At 40.6% G+C, this 20,306-nt stretch overlaps 1 non-coding gene across 1 annotated transcript; it reads left to right on the top strand.

The window, feature by feature from the left end:
- Window positions 1–1,051: 1,051 nt before the first annotated feature.
- LOC130978301 (small nucleolar RNA R71) lies at window positions 1,052–1,159 on the top strand. Its single transcript, XR_009085952.1, has one exon. It is a non-coding gene; the product is annotated as a small nucleolar RNA R71 (small nucleolar RNA).
- Window positions 1,160–20,306: the final 19,147 nt, after the last annotated feature.

Here is a 20,306-nt window from a genome sequence, read left to right as displayed (position 1 = left end):
TCCTCCCAAGTCTCATTACCAAATAACTTGTCATATAGCTTCATGATTGCTCCAAGGTATTTAGCAACTTGCTCTTCAGTGACATACTCATCCTCTTTAGAGGAAGAATACTCATCAGAGCTCATGAATGGCAGAAGTAAATCCAATGGAATCTCTATGGTCTCATTATGAGCCTCCGATTCCCACGGTTCCTCATTAGGGAACTCGTTGGAGGTCAGTGGACGCCCATTGAGGTCTTCCTCAGTGGCGTTCACTGCCTCTTCCTCCTCTTCAAGTTCGGCCATGTAGGTCATGTTAATGGCCTTACACTCTCCTTTTGGATTCTCTTCTGTATTGCTTGGAAGAGTACTAGGAGTGAGTTCAGTAATTTTCTTACTCAGCTGACCCACTTGTGCCTCCAAATTTCTAATGGAGGACCTTGTTTCAGTCATGAAACTTTGAGTGGTTTTAATTAGATCAGAGACCATGGTTGCTAAGTCAGAGTGGTTCTGCTTAGAATTCTCTGTCTGTTGCTGAGAAGATGATGGAAAAGGCTTGCCCTTACTAAACCTGTTTCTTCCACCATTATTGTTGTTGAAACCTTGTTGAGGTATCTGTTGATCCTTCCATGAGAGATTTGGATGATTTCTCCATGAGAAATTATAGGTGTTTCCATAGGGTTCTCCCATGTAATTCACCTCTTCCATTGAAGGGTTCTCAGGATCATAAGCTTCTTCTTCAGATGAAGCATCCTTAGTACTGCTTGGTGCATTTTGCATTCCAGACAGACTTTGAGAAATCAAATTGACTTGCTGAGTCAATATTTTATTCTGAGCCAATATGGCATTCAGAGTATCTATCTCAAGAACTCCTTTCTTCTGATTTGTCCCATTGTTCACAGGATTCCTTTCAGAAGTGTACATGAATTGGTTATTTGCAACCATTTCAATTAGTTCTTGAGCTTCTGTAGGTGTCTTCTTCAGATGAAGAGATCCTCCAGCAGAGCTATCCAAGGACATCTTGGACAGTTCAGACAAACCATCATAGAAAATACCTAGATGCTCCATTCAGAAAGCATATCAGAGGGACACTTTCTGATCAATTGTTTGTATCTTTCCCAAGCTTCATAGAGGGATTCTCCTTCCTTTTGTCTGAAGGTTTGGACTTCTACTCTAAGCTTACTCAATTTTTGAGGTGAAAAGAACTTTGCCAAGAAGGCATTGACTAGCTTTTCCCAAGAGTTCAGGCTTTCTTTAGGTTGTGAGTCCAACCATATCCTAGCTCTTTCTCTTACAGCAAAAGGGAATAGCATAAGTCTGTAGACCTCAGGGTCAACCCCATTAGTCTTGACAGTGTCACAGATTTGCAAGAATTTAGCTAAAAACTGATGAGGATCTTCCAATGGAAGTCCATGGAACTTGCAATTCTGTTGCATTAGAGAAACTAATTGAGGCTTAAGCTCAAAGTTGTTTGCTTCAATGGCAGGGATAGAGATGCTTCTCCCATAGAAGTCGGGAGTAGGTGCAGTAAAGTCACCAAGCACCTTCCTTGCATTGTTGGCATTGTTGTTGTTTTCGGCTGCCATGGGTTCTTCTTCCTTGAAGATTTCTGTTAGGTCCTCTACAGAGAGTTGTGCCTTAGCTTCTCTTAGCTTTCGCTTCAAGGTCCTTTCAGGTTCAGGATCAGCCTCAACAAGAATGCTTTTGTCCTTGCTCCTGCTCATATGAAAGAGAAGAGAACAAGAAAATATGGAATCCTCTATGTCACAGTATAGAGATTCCTTGAAGTGTCAGAGAAAAAGAAAAATAGAAGGAAGAAGCAGAAGAATTCGAACTTATCAAGAGAGATGGAGTTCGAATTGTGCATTAAGGAATAGTGTTGATCCATAAATAGAAGGATGTAAGAAGAGGGGAAGAAATTTTAGAAAACATTTTAAAAACATTTTGAAAAATACTAATTGATTTTCGAAAAACAAGTGTGGAAAAGAAATCAAGTGATTTTTGAAAAAGAGTTTTAAATTATAAATCCAAAAGATGTGATTAGAAGATATGATTGAAAAATTATGGTTTTAAAAAGATGTGATTGAAAAGATATGATTTGAAAAACAAATTAAAAAGATTTGATTTTAATGACTTGGCTAACAAGAACAGATATGATTCAAACATTAAATCTTTCTCAACAGAAAAGGCAACATACTTGAAATGTTGAATCAAATCATTAATTGATAGCAAGTATTTTTGAAAATGGAAGGAAATTGATTTTGAAAAAGATTTGATTCAAAAGATTTGATTTGAAAAAGATTTGATTTTAAAAAATTTTGAAAACCTGAAAAAATTTGAATTAAAAACAGAATCTTCCCTCTTGTGCCATCCTGGCGTTAAACGCCCAGAATGGTGCACATTCTGGCGTTTAACGCCCAAATTGCTACCCTTTTGGGCATTAAACGCCCAGCCAGGCACCCTGGCTGGCGTTTAAACACCAGTTTCCCTTCCTTACTGGGCGTTTTGAACGCCCAGCTTTTTCTGTGTAATTCCTCTGCTGAATGTTCTGAATCTTCAATTCCCTGTATTATTGACTTGAAAAGACACAAATTAAAAATATTTTTTTGGATTTTTAATAATGAGGAATAATCAAAATGCAACTAAAATCAAATAACAATGCATGCAAGACACCATTGACACAACAAAACACTCAAGACAAGAGAGTTTAAAGATCAGAACAAGGAAATCATCAAGAACAACTTGAAGATTAATGAAGACACATGCATGAATTCGAAAAATGCAAGAAGAACAGAAACATGCAATTGACACCAAACTTAAAATGAGACACTAGACTTAACAAGAAACATGCAATATTTTTGGTTTTTATGATTTTGTAATTTTTTTTTGGTTTTTTCGAAAATTAAGTGGAAAAGAAAATAAAGATATCAAAATTCTTAATGAGAATTCCAGGAATCATGCAATGTTAGTCTAAAGCTTCAGTCTAAAGAAATTAGACATGGCTAGCCAAGCTTCAGCAGGACATTGCATTCAAGAGCTAAATTGATGAGAATCAATCAGCTTTGGTGATGATAAGAACATCACCTTGAAACACTAGAATTCATTCTTAAGAACTCTGAAGAAAAAATACCTAATCTAAGCAACAAGATGAACTGTCAGTTGTCCAAACTCAACAATCCCCGGCAACGGCGCCAAAAACTTGGTGCACGAAATTGTGATCTCTACTTTTCACAACTCAAATAATCCTTGGTAATGAATCCAAAAACTTGGTGCTCAATACCATGGTATAAACATAATTTCACAACTTCGTACAACTAACCAGCAAGTGCACTGGGTCGTCCAAGTAATAAACCTTACGCGAGTAAGGGTCGATCCCACGGAGATTGTTGGTATGAAGCAAGCTATGGTCACCTTGTAAATCTTAGTCAGGCAGACTCAAATGGTTATGGATGATATATGAATAAAGCATAAAGATAAAGATAGAGATACTTATGTAATTCATTGGTGAGAACTTCAGATAAGCGAATGGAGATGCTTTGTCCCTTCCGTCTCTCTGCTTTCCTACTGTCTTCATCCAATCCTTCTTACTCCTTTCCATGGCAAGCTGTATGTTGGGCATCACCATTCTCAGTGGCTACAGTCCCATCCTCTCAGTGAAAATGTTCAACGCACCCTGTCACGGCACGGCTATTCAGCTGTCGGTTCTCGATCATGTCGGAATAGAATCCAGTAATTCTTTTGCGTCTGTCACTAACGCCCCACAATCGCGAGTTTGAAGCTCGTCACAGTCATTCAATCATTGAATCCTACTCAGAATACCACAGACAAGGTTTAGACCTTCCGGATTCTCTTGAATGCCGCCATCAATTCTAGCTTATACCACGAAGATTCCGATTAAAGAATCCAAGAGATAAACATTCAAGCCTTGTTTGCTTGTAGAACGGGAGTGGTTGTCAGGCACGCGTTCATAAGTGAGAATGATGATGAGCGTCACATAATCATCACATTCATCAAGTTCTTGAGTGCAAATGAATATCTTGGAATAAGAACAAGCTGAATTGAATAGAAGAACAATAGTAATTGCATTAATACTCGAGGTACAGCAGAGCTCCACACCTTAATCTATGGTGTGTAGAAACTCCACCGTTGAAAATACATAAGAACAAGGTCTAGGCATGGCCGAATGGCCAGCCTCCCAATGATCTAAGATAGCATAAAACTACTCAAAGATAGCTACCAAGATATCTAAATACAATAGCAAAAGGTCTTATTTATAAAGAACTAGTAGCCTAAGGTTTACAGAAATGAGTAAATGACAGAAAAATCAACTTCCAGGCCCACTTGGTGTGTGCTTGGGCTGAGCATTGAAGCATTTTCGTGTAGAGACTCTTCTTGGAGTTAAACGCCAGCTTTTGTGCCAGTTTGGGCGTTTAACTCCCATTCTTGTGCCAGTTCCGGCGTTTAACGCCGGGCATTCTTGTGCTGATTTGGAACGCCGGGTTGGGCCATCAAATCTCGGGCAAAGTATGGACTATTATACATTGCTGGAAAGCCCAGGATGTCTACTTTTCAACTCCGTTGAGAACGCGCCAATTAGGCTTCTGTAGCTCTAGAAAATCTACTTCGAGTGCAGGGAGGTCAGAATCCAACAGCATCTACAGTCCTTTTCAGTCTCTGAATCAGATTTTTGCTCAAGTCCCTCAATTTCAGCCAGAAAATACCTGAAATCACAGAAAAACACACAAACTCATAGTAAAGTGCAGAAAAGTTAATTTTAACTAAAAACTAATAAAAATATAATAAAACTAACTAAATCTACTAAAAACATACTAAAAACAATGCCAAAAAGCGTACAAATTATCCGCTCATCACTAAGCAACAAGATGAACCGTCAGTTGTCCAAACTCGAACAATCCCCGGCAACGGCACCAAAAACTTGGTGCACGAAATCGTGATTCACACTTTTCACAACTTCGCACAACTAACCAGCAAGTGCACTGGGTCGTCCAAGTAATAAACCTTACGTGAGTAAGGGTCGATTCCACGGAGATTGTCGGCTTGAAGCAAGCTATGGTCATCTTGTAAATCTCAGTCAGGCGGATTCAAATGGTTATGAGGTTTTAATGATTAAAAGATAAATAAAACATAGAGAAAAATAAGATTACTTATGTAATTCCTTGGTGGGAATTTTAGATAAGCGTTGGAGATGCTTTGTTGCCTATGAACCTCTGCTTTCCTATTGTCCTCATCCAATCATGCATACTCCCTTCCATGGCAAGCTGTAAGATCCTCTCAGTGAAAATGGTCCAGCTACGGTTTCTGTACGGCTAATCAACTGTCGGATTTCTCGTCTCGGATGAAAAATACTAGGCACAGCTACCGCAGGGCTAATCATCTGTCAGTTCTCGCTAGCGTCAAAATAGGACCCTTATCCTTTTGTGCACTGTTACTGCGCCCAACATTCACAAGTTTGAAGCACTTTACAGTCATCCCTTCCCTGATCCTACTCGAAATACCATAGACAATGTTTAGACTTTTTGCATCTCGGAATGCTGCCTATTGGTTCTAGCTTATACCACGAAGATCCTAATCACAAATTCGGATGCTTTGTTGTCAGGAGAGACGATGCGAACCCATGGATTAGAGACCAAAGAGACTATACTCCAGCTGTCGTCCAATGACTACGTTGAACATCATGTAGACCGCCTTGTGGTTGTCAAGCACGCAGATCTTGGCTAAGCGAGTAACGAAGATTGGGTGATTGTCACGGGTCACCCCTTCATTCTGACTTAACTGAATTAAGTACAAGAGTATATCTTGGAGAAAGAGTAAGCGTGAATTGAATAGAAAAATAATAGTACTTGCATTAATTCTCGAGGAACAGCAGAGCTCCTCACCTCATTCTATGAGGTGTAGAAACTCAATCGTGGAAAATACATAAGTGAAAAAGGTCTAGGCATGGCCGAATGGCCAGTCTCCCCAAATATGAAAATCGCATAAAGGTTTTCAAAAAGATCTTAATACAATAGTAAAAAGTTATATTTATACTAAACTAGTAGCATAGGTTTACAGAGAATAAGTCTAAGTGCAGAAATCTACTTCCGGGGCCCACTTGGTGAGTGTTTGGGCTGAGCCTTGAAGCTTTCACGTGCATAGGCCCTTCTTGGAGTTAAACGCCAGCTTGGATGCTAGTTTGGGCGTTTAACTCCAGCTTTGGTGCCAGTTCTGGCAAAGTATGGACTATTATATATTGCTGGAAAGCCCAGGATGTTTACTTTCGAACACAATTAAGAGCGCACCAATTGGGCTTCTGTAGCTCCAGAAAATCCACTTCGAGTGCAGGGAGGTCAGAATCCAACAGCATCTGCAGTCCTTTTCAGTCTCTGAATCAGATTTTTGCTCAAGTCCCTCAATTTCAGCCAGAAAATACCTGAAATCACAGAAAAACACACAAACTCATAGTAAAGTCCAAAAAAGTGAATTTTAACTAAAAACTAATAAAAATATAATAAATACTAACTAAATCTACTAAAAACATACTAAAAACAATGCCAAATAGCGTACAAATTATCCGCTCATCACTAAGCAACAAGATGAACCGTCAGTTGTTCAAACTCGAACAATCCCCGGCAACGGCACCAAAAACTTGGTGCACGAAATCGTGATTCACACTTTTCACAACTTCTTACAACTAACCAGCAAGTGCACTGGGTCGTCCAAGTAATAAACCTTACGTGAGTAAGGGTCGATTCCACGGAGATTGTCGGCTTGAAGCAAGCTATGGTCATCTTGTAAATCTCAGTCAGGCGGATTCAAATGGTTATGAGGTTTTAATGATTAAAAGATAAATAAAACATAGAGAAAAATAAGATTACTTATGTAATTCCTTGGTGGGAATTTTAGATAAGCGTTGGAGATGCTTTGTTGCCTATGAACCTCTGCTTTCCTATTGTCCTCATCCAATCATGCATACTCCCTTCCATGGCAAGCTGTAAGATCCTCTCAGTGAAAATGGTCCAGCTACGGTTTCTGTACGGCTAATCAACTGTCGGATTTCTCGTCTCGGATGAAAAATACTAGGCACAGCTACCGCAGGGCTAATCATCTGTCAGTTCTCGCTAGCGTCAAAATAGGACCCTTATCCTTTTGTGCACTGTTACTGCGCCCAACATTCACAAGTTTGAAGCACTTTACAGTCATCCCTTCCCTGATCCTACTCGAAATACCATAGACAATGTTTAGACTTTTTGCATCTCGGAATGCTGCCTATTGGTTCTAGCTTATACCACGAAGATCCTAATCACAAATTCGGATGCTTTGTTGTCAGGAGAGACGATGCGAACCCATGGATTAGAGACCAAAGAGACTATACTCCAGCTGTCGTCCAATGACTACGTTGAACATCATGTAGACCGCCTTGTGGTTGTCAAGCACACAGATCTTGGCTAAGCGAGTAACGAAGATTGGGTGATTGTCACGGGTCACCCCTTCATTCTGACTTAACTGAATTAAGTACAAGAGTATATCTTGGAGAAAGAGTAAGCGTGAATTGAATAGAAAAATAATAGTACTTGCATTAATTCTCGAGGAACAGCAGAGCTCCTCACCTCATTCTATGAGGTGTAGAAACTCAATCGTGGAAAATACATAAGTGAAAAAGGTCTAGGCATGGCCGAATGGCCAGTCTCCCCAAATATGAAAATCGCATAAAAGGTTTTCAAAAAGATCTTAATACAATAGTAAAAAGTTATATTTATACTAAACTAGTAGCATAGGTTTACAGAGAATAAGTCTAAGTGCAGAAATCTACTTCCGGGGCCCACTTGGTGAGTGTTTGGGCTGAGCCTTGAAGCTTTCACGTGCATAGGCCCTTCTTGGAGTTAAACGCCAGCTTGGATGCTAGTTTGGGCGTTTAACTCCAGCTTTGGTGCCAGTTCTGGCAAAGTATGGACTATTATATATTGCTGGAAAGCCCAGGATGTTTACTTTCGAACACAATTAAGAGCGCACCAATTGGGCTTCTGTAGCTCCAGAAAATCCACTTCGAGTGCAGGGAGGTCAGAATCCAACAGCATCTGCAGTCCTTTTCAGTCTCTGAATCAGATTTTTGCTCAAGTCCCTCAATTTCAGCCAGAAAATACCTGAAATCACAGAAAAACACACAAACTCATAGTAAAGTCCAAAAAAGTGAATTTTAACTAAAAACTAATAAAAATATAATAAATACTAACTAAATCTACTAAAAACATACTAAAAACAATGCCAAATAGCGTACAAATTATCCGCTCATCACTAAGCAACAAGATGAACCGTCAGTTGTTCAAACTCGAACAATCCCCGGCAACGGCACCAAAAACTTGGTGCACGAAATCGTGATTCACACTTTTCACAACTTCTTACAACTAACCAGCAAGTGCACTGGGTCGTCCAAGTAATAAACCTTACGTGAGTAAGGGTCGATTCCACGGAGATTGTCGGCTTGAAGCAAGCTATGGTCATCTTGTAAATCTCAGTCAGGCGGATTCAAATGGTTATGAGGTTTTAATGATTAAAAGATAAATAAAACATAGAGAAAAATAAGATTACTTATGTAATTCCTTGGTGGGAATTTTAGATAAGCGTTGGAGATGCTTTGTTGCCTATGAACCTCTACTTTCCTATTGTCCTCATCCAATCATGCATACTCCCTTCCATGGCAATCTGTAAGATCCTCTCAGTGAAAATGGTCCGGCTACGGTTTCTGTACGGCTAATCAACTGTCGGATTTCTCGTCTCGGATGAAAAATACTAGGCACAACTACCGCAGGGCTAATCATCTGTCAGTTCTCGCTAGCGTCAAAATAGGACCCTTATCCTTTTGTGCACTGTTATTGTGCCCAACATTCACAAGTTTGAAGCTCTTTACAGTCATCCCTTCCCTGATCCTACTCGAAATACCACAGACAATGTTTAGACTTTTTGGATCTCGGAATGCTGCCTATTGGTTCTAGCTTATACCACGAAGATCCTAATCACAAAGTCGGATGCTCTGTTGTCAGGAGAGACGATGCGAACCCATGGATTAGAGACCAAAGAGACTATACTCCAGCTGTCGTCCAATGACTACGTTGAACATCATGTAGACCGCCTTGTGGTTGTCAAGCACGCAGATCTTAGCGAAGCGAGTAACGAAGATTGGGTGAATGTCACGGGTCACCCCTTCATTCTGACTTAACTGAATTAAGTACAAGAGTATATCTTGGAGAAAGAGTAAGCGTGAATTGAATAGAAAAATAATAGTACTTGCATTAATTCTCGAGGAACAGCAGAGCTCCTCACCTCATTCTATGAGGTGTAGAAACTCCACCGTGGAAAATACATAAGTGAAAAAGGTCTAGGCATGGCCGAATGGCCAGCCTCCCCAAATATGAAAATCGCATAAAAGGTTTTCAAAAAGATCTTAATACAATAGTAAAAAGTTCTATTTATACTAAACTAGTAGCATAGGTTTATAGAGAATAAGTCTAAGTGCAGAAATCTACTTCCGGGGCCCACTTGGTGAGTGTTTGGGCTGAGCCTTGAAGCTTTCACGTGCATAGGCCCTTCTTGGAGTTAAACGCCAGCTTGGATGCTAGTTTGGGCGTTTAACTCCAGCTTTGGTGCCAGTTCTGGCAAAGTATGGACTATTATATATTGCTGGAAAGCCCAGGATGTTTACTTTCCAACACAATTAAGAGCGCACCAATTGGGCTTCTATAGCTCCAGAAAATCCACTTCGAGTGCAGGGAGGTCAGAATCCAACAGCATCTGCAGTGCTTTCTCAGCCTCTGAATTAGTCTTTTGCTCAAATCCCTCAATTTCAGCCAGAAATACCTGAAATCATAGAAAAATACACAAACTAATAGTAAAGTCTAAAAATGTGAATTTTGCATAAAAACTAATAAAAATATACTAAAAAGTGACTAAACCATACTAAAAACTACCTAAAAACAATGTCAAAAAGCATATAAATTATCCGCTCATTAGCGTGCCACGCCCATCATCTTGCCTTGGTTCCAGTAGCTGGCGTGCCACGCCCAGCATTTAAGTGGCACGCCATAGTGAGATTCTTGGACTGGCGTGCCACGCCTTCGATACCAAGTGGCACGCCCAGCCCTTGCTTTGGCTTCTTTGTGCATTGGCGTGCCATGCCTGGTTACTCAAATGGCACGCCTAAGTGGGGATGAGAGCCTGGTGTGCCACGCTTTCAATCTCAAGTGGCATGTCCAGGACCTTTTAGGCTTCAACTTCCTTTCTGAAATCATGTACCAGCGTGCCACACTATGTTGCTCAAGTGGCACGCCCATTCATTTGTTGGTTCCTCAAGCTTGGCGTGCCACGCCTGACTCCTCAAGTGGCACGCCCAAGTGGCTTTTGAAGCTGGCGTGCCACGTCTTTGACATCAAGTGGCATGCCTTATAGTGAGTGATGGGCTAGGCGTGCCACGCGCAACCTGGCGTGCCACGCCCCTTCAATGGCCTTCAATGTTACTTTCTGGAAAGTCGTATTGGCGTACCACGCCCAGCTCCTGTCGTGCCACGCCCATGTGATTGCTTGAGGACTCCTCTGGACTTCGGTACTGGCGTGCCACGCCCAAGTCCTGGTGTGCCACACCAGTGTACTTTTGTGGCGTTTGCTCCAAGTGGCACGCCCGTATCACACGCCCAACTTGTTTTGTTGTTTTCTTCCCATTTTTTATGTCTTTTTCACCTGAAACTCAGCACAACTCATTTCAAAGCAATGTTCTAAAATATTCATCAAATATTGCATGAATTGTAATGATTAAATGAGATTATGCTCTTTTGTGGTCCTTTTTATGAAAGAAAGAAAGGTAGATGATGCAAGTCATCACAACACCAAACTTAAGCTTTGCTTGTCCCAGGCAAATCATTGTGAGTAGTCCTTTTATGAATTGAGGCTTTGACCTCTAATGGATGCAAACATGACTAAGGGTAGGACTAAGTGTTTAACACATTCATGAATATTTTTGTCTTAATGTCATAGATAGCTTCTAGATCTTTGAGAGATCTTTCAAATGTAGGCTTCAAGGATCCTCTTTATTGATTGTCACCTTGAAGTAGTAGGAGTTATTTCATCTTCTTTTTGGATGTTCTTTTCTTTTTGTTTATTGACCATGACTCTAAGTGTTTTGTCTCAAGACAACTCTTTAGTTAGGCTTTCAATTAGCACTCCCAAACCAGTTGGCTTTAGGGTACTAGGTGTTGAAACACCCCTAAGAATTTACTCGCCCAGGTCTCTTCTTGACACATCTTCACCACAAGCATCTACTAGGGTTTTCAACTCTTTTGAGCTTTTCAATGTTCTTTTTTATCCTAGTAGTTGATGCTCAGAGCATTGGGTCTTGATTGCTTACTACTTCTTGGTTCTATAGATGTTGAAGGAATACCCTTTATCCTTCACATGTTATACCTTCTAAGACTAGTTGCCTATCATGACTCATTTTCCTTTCAATTTATTCAAGGTTCTACACGTAGTTCCTTATCTTTTAGTTTTTGAATGATCCTTCTTGTTCTTGGCCTCTTTCACTATTGTTCTTGTACAACTCATAACAACTCTTATGGAGACAAACTATTCTTTATTGATATTGAAAAAGACTTGAAATTAACATTGCATTTTGTTTCTTGTAATTCAAAGGACTCAGAAAAGACTTCAGTCATAAACAATTAAACATGAAACATAAACTACCCTAATGTTGCAATTTATTCTTGGACAGAGATTTAAAACAGATATAAAAACTCAAACAGGATTCAAAAAATAAAGAGTGTCAATCCTGGGACTTAACAACCTTGAGCAGCTTCAATTCATTGGCCCCTTTCCCTTGTCTTTCTTCTTGGAAGGGGAGGATCCATCTTCTTCCTTTTTGGAGGATCCCTCTTGTGCTTTAGTGTCTTTGGGCTTCCAAAATCCTAGCTTTTGCATGTAGTTCTTTTCATCCTCCTTGTGCTTGGCCAGAATTTCTTCTTGTCTTGCACTCAACTCCTCCATTCCTTGTATGAATGTTGGATATCTTGGGTTTAGAGCGGCCACAGCATTACACAAGTGATTTAGCTTCGCTTGTGTGTTTATGTCATATTGCCTCCTTGAGATGGTTTTGGCATTATAAAGATGTCTAAACTCAGCAAGGTTCCTCTGCTGCCATTTATTTTGCTCCACTATCTTGTTGAGTGCACCTTGCATTTCTCCCCAGTCAAACTGATCTTGCTGCTCCTTCAGTTGCTCCATACTTCCTTGGAGTTGTTGTATGTTCTCATTCATGTGATCCCAATGTTGTTGTTGCTGTTTGAGTTGGTTGACATCTTCTATCAAGTGGTGGATATCTCCCTTCATCTAGTGTATGTCTCCTTGCAGTTGTTCCCAATTGAATCCTTCAAGAAATTATTGGTATTGTTGATATAGTGGTGGTGGTTGGAGTGCTAGAAAATATGGTTGCTCCTCTGCTTCTTCTTCTTGTTATTGTTGCCCTTGTTGGGGCTCATGAGCATGAGCAGCTCTATGCTTCTTGGCCCTTTGAAGTAGGTTTACAGCCACCACTTTGGCCATCTTCTTGGCAGTTATGAATTTGTCTTGCTTCACTAGCACTTTATCAATGATCTTCTCAACTCCAGCTTCATCACACAGCCTTTGTATGATGCTGGGGAATGCCAACCTTGTGTTATCGCTGGTGCTCTTCAGCACTTTGTTGATGTTGTTGGCAATCAACTCCCCAACATTGATATTCTCACCTTTCATGATGCTGTAAATGAGCACGGCTCTCTCTTTGGTCACCTCCGAAGTGTTGGATGTGGGGATTAAGGATCTTCTCACAAATTCCAGCCACCCTCTATCTTGGGGGCTCAAATCCCTTCTTCTCAGCTGGTTGGGCATCCCATCCTTGTCATTTATCCATTACACATTCAACACACAGATTTCATTGAGGATTTCATCAAATCCTAGATCTTGTTGCTTCATTCTTTCCTCAAAGCTCCGAGTGGAGCTTGTCTGTTTCACCATCAGCATCCTTTCTATACTGGAGGGGCTATAATCAATGGACTTCCCCCTCACATAGCTAATATAGCCATAGGGTTGTCCTGGCTGAGTGGTGAACGGAATTATGATCACACTTTTCACAACTCCGGTACAACTAACCAGCAAGTGCACTAGGTCATCCAAGTAATACCTTACGTGAGTAAGGGTCGATCCCACGAAGATTGTCGGCTTGAAGCAAGCTATGGTCATCTTGTAAATCTCAGTCAGGCGGATTCAATTGGTTATGAGTTTTGATAATTAAAAGATAAATAAAACGTAAATTAAAATAAAGATGCTTAACTTATGTAATTCATTGGTGTGAATTTAAGATAAGCATTTGGAGATGCTTTGTTACTTCTGAACCTCTGCTTTCCTATTGTCCTTATCCAATCTTGCGTACTCCCTTCCATGGCAAGCTGTATGTTGGTGGATCACCGTTGTCAATGGCTACCATCCGTCCTCTCAGTGAAAATGGTCCAGCTACGATTTACCGTACGGCTAATCATCTGTCGGTTCTCACTTGTGTCAGAATAGGAAACATTTATCCTTATGAACACTGTCACTGCGCCCAACATTTGTGAGTTTAAATCTCATCACAGTCATCCCTTCCCAGATCCAACTCGGAATACCACAGACAAGGTTTAGACTTTCCGGATCTCAAGAATGCTGCCAATTAATTCTAGCTTATACCATGAAGGTTCTAATCTCACGTACTTGAATGCTCTGTTGTCAGGTGAGACAATTCAGATCCGTGGATCAGAGACCCAAGAGAATATACTCCAACTGTCGTCCAATGACTACGTTGAACATCATGTAGACCGCTTTGTGTTTGTCAGGCACGCGGATCTTGGCTAAGCGAGTAACGAAGATAGTGGGTGATTGTCATAGGTCACCCCTTCATTCTGACTTAACTGAATTAAGTACGAGAGTATATCTTAGATAAGAGTAACCGTGAATTGAAAGAAAAACCATAGTACTTGCATTAATTCATGAGGAACAGCAGAGCTCCTCACCTTAATCTATGAGGTGTAGAAACTCCACCGTTGGAAAATACATAAGAAAGAAGGCCTAGGCATTTCCGAATGGCCAGCCTCCCCTATGGCATAATATGATCAAAGACTCAAAAGGGGATCAAAAGACTCCGAATACAATAGTAAAAAGTGCTATTTATACTAAACTAGTAACTTAGGTTTACAGGAATTGAGTAACTAAGTGCAGATAGTGCAGAAATCCACTTCCGGGGCCCACTTGGTGAGTGTTTGGGCTGAGCTTTGAAGCTTTCACGTGCATAGGCCACCCTTGGAGTTAAACACCAACTTTGGTACCAGTTCTGGCATTTTACGCCAGAAAAGGGTCTTTGGTGGGCGTTTGAATGCCAGTTTGGGCCATCAAATCTCGAGCAAAGTATAAACTATTATATATTGATGGAAAGCCCAGGATGTTTACTTTCGAACGCAATTGAGAGCGTGCCAATTGGGCTTCTATAGCTCCATAAAATCCACTTTGAGTGCAGGGAGGTCAGAATCCAACAGCATCTGCAGTCCTTTCTCAGCCTCTGAATCAGATTTTTGCTCAGGTCCCTCAATTTCAGCCAGAAAATACCTGAAATTATAGAAAAATACACAAACTCATAGTAAAGTCCAGAAATGTGATTTTTTCATAAAAACTAATAAAAATATACTAAAAAGTAACTAAAACATACTAAAAACTATGTAAAAATAATGCCAAAAAGCGTATAAATTATTCGCTCATCACAAAACCAAACTTAAATTGTTGCTTGTCCCCAAGCAACTGAAAACAAAATAGGATAAAAAGAAAAGAATATATAATGAATTTCAAAACATCAATGATGCTTAGTTTCAATTAGATGAGCGGGACTTAGTAGCTTTTTGCTTCTGAACAGTTTTGGCATCTCACTTTATCCGTTGAAGTTCAGAATGATTGGCATCCATAGGAACTCATAATTCAGATAATATTATTGATTCTCCTAGTTTAGTATGTTGATTCTTGAACATAGATACTTTATGAGTCTTGGCCATAGCTCTAAGCATCTTGTTTTCCAGTATTACCACCGGATACATAAATGCCACAAACACATAACTGGGTGAACCTTTTTAGATTGTGATTCAGCTTTGCTAAAGTCTCTAGTTAGAGGTGTCCAGAGTTCTTAAGCACACTCTTTTTGCTTTGAATCACGACTTTAACCACTCAGTCTCAAGCTTTTCACTTGGACCTTCATGCCACAAGCACATGGTTAGGGACAGCTTAATTTAGCCGCTTAGGCTAGGATTTTATTCCGTTGGGCCCTCCTATCCATTAATGCTCAAAGCCTTGGATCCTTTTACCCTTGCATTTTAGTTTAAAGGGCTATTGACTTTTTCTGCTTGCTTTTTCTTTTTCTTTTTTTTCTTTATTTTTCGCCTTTTTTTCGCAAGCTTTGTATTTTTCACTACTTTTTCTTGCTTCAAGAATTAATTTTATGATTTTTTAGATTATCAATAACATTTCTCTTTTTCCATCATTCTTTTAGAGCCAACAATTTTAACATTCATAAACTTCACTATAAAAAATATGCACTGTTCAAGCATTCATTCAAAAAACAAAACGTATTGCCACCACATCAAAATAATCAAACTATTTTCAAGATAGAACTCAAAATTCATGTACTTCTTATTCTTTTGCAATTAGAAACATTTTTCATTTAAGAAAGGTGAAGGATTCATAGGACATTCATATCTTTAAGGCATAGACTCGAATTACTAATGATCATGTAATGAAGACACAAACATAGTCAAAGCATAAAAATTGAAAAATAGTAAAGTATAAATAAGGAAGTTAAAGAACGGGTCCGCCTTAGTGATGGTGGCTAGTTCTTCCTCTTGAAGATCTTATGGAGTGCTTTAGCTCCTCAATATCTCTTCCTTGCCTTTGTTGCTCCTCTCTCATGGCTTTTTGGTCCTCTATAATTTCATGGAGGATGATGCAGTGCTCTTGGTGCTCCATTCTTAGTTGCTCCATGTTGGAACTCAATTCTCCTAAGGATGTGTTGAGTTGCCTCCAATAGTTGTGTGGAGGAAAATGCATCCCTTGAGGCATCTCAGGGATTTCTTGATGAGGAACTTACTCATGCTCTTGTTGAGGTCCATGAGTGGGCTCTCCTATTTGATCCATCCTCTTTTTAGTGATGGGCTTGTCCTCTTCAATGAAGGAGTCTTCACCTATGACAATTCCGGCTAAAGTGCACAGGTGGTAGATGAGGTGAGGAAAGGCTAACCTTGCCAAAGTGGAGGGTTTGTCAGCCACCTTGTATAGTTCTAGAGATATGATCTCATGAACTTCCACTTCCTCTCCAATCATGATACTATGGATCATGATAGCCCGATCCACAGTTACTTCGGACCGGTTGCTAGTAGGAATAATAGAGCGTTGGATGAACTCCAACCATCCTCTAGCCACGGGTTTGAGGTCAGGCCTTTTTAGTTGAACCGGCTTGCCTTTGGAGTCTCTCTTCCATTGAGCTCCTTCCACACATATGTCCATGAGGACTTGGTCCAACCTTTGATCAAAGTTGACTCTTCTAGTGAAAGGATGAAGATCTCCTTGCATCATTGGCAAGTTGAACGCCAACCTCACGGTTTCCGGACTATAATCCAAGTATTTCCCCCGAACCATTGTGAGCCAATTCTTTGGTTTCGGGTTCACACTTTGATCATGGTTCTTAATGATCCATGCATTAGTATAGAACTCTTGAACCATTAAGATTCCGACTTGTTGAATGGGGTTGGTGAGAGTTTCCCAACCTCTTCTCCGAACCTTACGTCGGATCTCTGGATATTCGCTCTTTTTGAGCATGAAAGGGACCTCGAGGATCACCTTTTTCTTGGCCACAACTTCATAGAAGTAGTCTTGATGGACCTTTGAGATGAATCTCTCCATCTCCCATGACTCGGAGGTGGAAGCTATTGCCTTCCCTTTCTTCTTTCTAGAGGTTTCTCCGGCCTTGGGTGCCATTATTGGTTAAGGAAAAACAAAAAGCAAGGCTTTTTTCCACACGAAACTTAAAAGGTTTGCTCGTCCTCGAGCAAAAGAAGAAAGAAAGGAGTAGAAGAAATGGAGGAGATGGAGGTGTGTGAAGGGATCGGCCAAAGGGGTAGGAAGTGTTTGTGATGTGTGAAAGTGGAGGAGTAAGGAGGGGTATTTATAGGGTAAGGGAGAGGGGGGTCCGTGTGATTATGGGTGGGTTTGGGAGGGAATTGGTTTAAATTTGAATGGTGAGGTAGGTGAGGTTTGATGGTGGGGTTTTTGGGGAAGAGTGGATAGATGTGAGTGGTAAAGAGATTGTGGGGAAGAGGGTAGGATTTGATAGGTGAATGGTGTTTTAGAGAAGGGTGTTATGGAAAGGTGTGAAGAGGAGAGAGAGTGAGTTCAGGTAGGTGGGGATCATGTGGGGTCCACAGATCTTGAGGTGTCATGGAATTCTCATCCCTGCACTTTTCTGGCGTTCAAACACCCTCTGTGTGCCAATTCTGGCGTTAAACACCAGTCTGCTTCCCATTTCTGGCATTAAACGCCAGTCTGCCTGCCAGTTCTGACGTTTAACGCCCAAAATGCTGCCAGACTGGGCGTTAAACGCCCATTCTACTACCCTTACTGGCGTTTAACGCTAGCCAGACACCAGACACCCTTTTTTGGCGTTAAACATCGGTCTGCCTGCCAGTTCTGGCGTTTAACGCCCAGAATGGCGCCAGGCTGGGCGTTAAACGCCCATTTTGCTAGCCTTACTGGCGTTTAAACGTCAGTAAGCTCGTCCTCCAGGGTGTGCTATTTTTGATGCTGTTTTTTATTCTTCTTTATTTTTGCGATTGTTTTTGTGATTCCACATGATCATCAACCTAAAGAAAACATAAACTAACAATGGAAATTGAAATGGAAAAATAATTAACATAGATAAATAAAATTGGGTTGCCTCCCAATAAGCGCTTCTTTAATGTCAATAGCTTGACAGTGAGCTCTTATAGAGCTTCACAGATGCTCAAAGCATGATGATGGCCTCCCAACAACCAAACTTAGAGTTTGAGTGTGGGGGCTCTGCTTGACTCTGTATTGAGAGAAGCTTTTCATGCTTCCTCTCCATGGTTACAGAAGTAGATCCTTGAGCCTTAAACACAAGGTAGTCCTCATTTAGTTCCAGGACTAACTCTCCTCTGTCCACATCAATCACAGCTTTTGCTATGGCTAGGAAGGGTCTTCCAAGGATGATGGATTCATCCTCATCCTTCCCATTGTCTAGGATTATAAAGTCAGCAGGGATCTAAAGGCCTTCAACCTTCTCTAAGACATCCTCTACAAGTCCATAAGCTTCTTTCATTGATTTGTCTACCATCTCTAGTGAGATTCTTGCAGCTTGTACCTCAAAGATCCCTAGTTTCTCTATTACAGAGAGTGGCATGAGGTTTATACTTGACCCCAGGTCACACAGAGCCTTCTCAAAGGTCATGGTGCCTATAGTACAAGGTATTAAGAACCTTTCGGGATCCGGTTTCTTCTTAGGCAATGTCTGCTGAACCAAGGTATTCAGTTCATTGATGAGCAATGGAGGTTCATCCTCCCAAGTCTCATTACCAAATAACTTGGAATTCAGCTTCATGATTGCTCCCAGATACCTAGCAACTTGCTCTTCAGTAATATCTTCATCCTCTTCAGAGGAAGAATACTCATCAGAGTTCATGAACGACAGTAGTAGATTCATTGGAATCTCTATGGTCTCTGTATGAGCCTCAGATTCCTTTGGTTCCTCATTAGGGAACTCCTTATTGGTCAGTGGACGTCCAGCAAGGTCTTCCTCACTGGAACTCACTGCCTTTTCCTCCTCTATAGGTTCAGTCATTTTGGTTATACCAATGGCCTTGCACTCTCTTTTGGGATTCTCTTCTGTATTGCTTGGGAGAGTACTAGGAGGAGTTTCAGTAACTCTTTTACTCAACTGACCCACTTGTCCCTCCAGATTTCTAATGGAGGACCTTGTTTCAGTCATGAAATTGTGAGTGGTCTTAGTTAGATCAGAGACTATGGTTGCTAAGTCAGAGAGGCTCTGCCTAGGATTCTCTGTCTGTTGCTGAGAAGATGATGGAAAAGGTTTGCTATTGCCAAACCGAATTTTCCCACCATTATTACTATTGAAGCCTTGTTGAGGCTTCTGTTGATCCTTCCATGAGAAATTTGGATGATTTCTCCATAAAAGATTATGGGTGTTTTCATAGGATTCTCCCATGTAATTCACCTCTTCCATTGCAGGATTCTCAAGGTCATAAGCTTCTTCTTCAGAGGAAGCTTCTTTAGTACTACCAGATGCAGCTTGCAATCCAGTCAGATTCTGAGAAATCATATTGACTTGCTGAGTCAATATTTTGTTCTGAACCAATATGGCATTCAGAGTATCAATTTTCAAGAACTCCTTTCTTCTGAGTTATCCCATTATTCACAGTATTTCTTTCAAAAGTGTACATGAACTGGTTATTTGCAACCACCTCAATGAGTTCCTGAGCTTCTGCATGGGTTCTTTTCAGATGAAGAAATCCACCAGCAAAGTTGTCCAATGACATTTTGGATAATTTAGACAAACCATCATAGAATATATCCAAGATGCTCCATTCTAAAAGCATGTCAGAAGGACACCTTCTGCTCAATTGCTTGTATCTTTCCCAAGCTTCATAGAGGGATTCACCTTCTTTTTGTCTGAAGGTTTGAACATCCACTCTAAGCTTACTCAGCTTTTGAGGTGGAAAGAATTTGGCCAAAAAAGCATTGACCAACTTTTCCCAAGAATTCAGGCTTTCTCTAGGTTGTGAGTCCAACCATGTCCTAGCTCTGTCTCTTACAGCAAAGGGGAAAAGCATAAGTCTGTAGACCTCAGGATTAACCCCATTGGTCTTAACAGTATCACAAATTTGCAAGAATTCAGCTAAGAACTGATGAGGATCTTTTGATGGAAGTCCATGAAACTTGCAATTCTACTGCATCAGAGAAACTAATTGAGGTTTAAACTCAAAGTTGTTTGCTCCAATGGCAGGTGGTGCATGAAATTGCAATCACACTTTTGCAACTCCGCACAACTAACCAGCAAGTGTAATGGGTCGTCAAAGTAATACCTTACGTGAGTAAGGGTCGATCCCATAGAGATTGCCGGCTTGAAACAAGCTATGATTATCTTATAACTCTTAGTCAGGAGATTTATAATAAAAGAGATTTTTATTTGTGAAAAGTAAGAGAGCATGAAATAAATAC

This window comes from Arachis stenosperma, chromosome 4, assembly GCF_014773155.1.
Source record: "Arachis stenosperma cultivar V10309 chromosome 4, arast.V10309.gnm1.PFL2, whole genome shotgun sequence".
Lineage (NCBI taxonomy): Eukaryota > Viridiplantae > Streptophyta > Magnoliopsida > Fabales > Fabaceae > Arachis > Arachis stenosperma.
The sequence above is the reverse complement of the archived record's forward strand: the minus strand, read 5'-3'. Positions and strand labels throughout refer to the sequence as shown.